Source organism: Triticum dicoccoides, chromosome 7A (assembly GCF_002162155.2).
Source record: "Triticum dicoccoides isolate Atlit2015 ecotype Zavitan chromosome 7A, WEW_v2.0, whole genome shotgun sequence".
NCBI lineage: Eukaryota > Viridiplantae > Streptophyta > Magnoliopsida > Poales > Poaceae > Triticum > Triticum dicoccoides.
This window is the reverse complement of record NC_041392.1, coordinates 194,408,298-194,410,140: the sequence shown is the minus strand read 5'-3', so window position 1 is coordinate 194,410,140 and position 1,843 is coordinate 194,408,298. Positions and strand designations below refer to the sequence as shown.

Here is a 1,843-nt window from a genome sequence, read left to right as displayed (position 1 = left end):
TTTTGCATGATTCTGTAAACTAGTAATCAAGTATAATGCACAAAAATAACCTCATGGCACTCACCATGTTGCTTTCGTCAATTATAAGTAAATAAATGGAATCAAATGTAGGCTTCTTGATTTATGAGTATCACTTTGTAAAGGTTGTTTCTTGAGCTTCTGTAATGACTCGAATGGTAGCTTGCTTTTCTGTAGCACCCTCCCAAGGGCCTTGATACTTTTGGTAGGGGTTTGACTAATGTCATAAAATGTAGAACTAAGATGTCAGTTTTGGTCATCAGACCATAATGTTCACAAGCCCATATAAATAGTTTATACTGATTTATCGGTAAATTAGTGGCATAAAGTGTTAAGGATATGCATGTGTTAGTTGGGACTATTACCCATAGTTACCAAATTCACTGCTCCCTTGATTCGCAATTTGGGTTTTTATTGGGGAGAAAAGCCACATAAGTTTTACTGGAAAGGACTAGGACCATGACCTGGAAAAAAGAAGACTGACGGATAAAGATTTGGTGTACTCACATGGCATGATAAACACGAACGAGCAACGTATGTGGTGAACCCAGCAAAAAAGAGAAAGCAGAAGCTAGGAAGCACTCACGAGAGAATGATGTAGGGGCCCATTGTGTTTGTAGGGGGATCATGAAGGAAGCCATGCAGGTGGGATGTAAAAAGAGTAGTGTTGAATGGCAACTAATGGATGGACACCCACTTGATGGAAGGTGCATGTGTGAGACGGAGTTGGCAAAATGGTCAATGTCAAGAATCAGCGGACAATAAGAGAAACGATGTCGGGCATCGAAGACATGGGACTAATAAAATAAATATGCCTTGAAAGAGCACCTATCAACGCTGGCATCAAAACACGGGCAACTGTAGTAGGAGAGTGGCATGCTAATAGCAGCACAGAGAGCCACATATGGGGTAGTAGGCATGTAGCAGCTAGCCGCTAGCTAGCCAGCGGAGGCAATGACCAGCGAGGACCGGCCTCCTTGAGATGGGGAGGGGCTGCTTGTAGACCGGAGGGTGTCTTCAGGAGTTTTGAGCGAAGCTAGCTGGGGACGAGCAGTGGGAACAATAGAGGGCATTGGCTGCCCAAGAAGTCGCAATAATGTCTTAGGAGATCAAGGCGCAGCATGTATTTGGGGCCAACAACCAATCTACTTGGTGGTGGATTGGTGCGGCAAGCGGGGAAGCTATTGGGCTAGGTGTAGTGAACCGTGGAGGCATGGCCTATGGCATGGGGACCGGCCTCCTTGAGATGGCGAGGTGGTGCTTGTAGACCAGAGGGTGTCTTAAGGAGTTTTGAGTGGAGCTAGCTGGGGACGAGCAGTGGGAACAATAGAGGGCATTGGCTGCCCAAGAAGTTGCAACAATGTCTTAGGAGATCAGGGCGCAACATGTATTTGGGGCCAACAACCAGTCTACTTGGTGGTGGGTTGGTGTGGCAAGCGGAGAAGCTGTTGGGCTGGGCCCAGTGAACCGTGGAGGCATGGCCTATGGCATGGGATTGGCGAAGCTTCGACTGCAGACGACAGTCGTCGATTTAAAGCTTAGAGATGGCGCATCAATTGGAGGTTGCAAGGATGGAGTGAGGAAGTTGGCGACCTTTATTCGGGAACAAGAGCTGCCGAGACGGCTTGATCTGGTTGGCAACGCATCGTGAGTTGTGACGCGCATGAGAGGGTGCCTGATGCAATCATGGTATCTGTAAATGCCTAAGCAACAACAAAAGTAGATGAGTCTAGAGGAAGAATCAATCTGAGAAGATAGGGAGTTTGAGAGGCAAACTCGATCGAGAAGTGGAGATAAAAAACAAAATGCATCTATCTGGATTGAG

General features: G+C 46.8%; 1 protein-coding gene across 17 annotated transcripts in view; it reads left to right on the top strand.

The window, feature by feature from the left end:
• The window catches only part of LOC119329757 (protein ENHANCED DOWNY MILDEW 2-like), a 28,638-nt gene that overhangs the window by 9,520 nt on the left and 17,275 nt on the right, over nt 1-1,843 (top strand). The window lies entirely within an intron of this gene.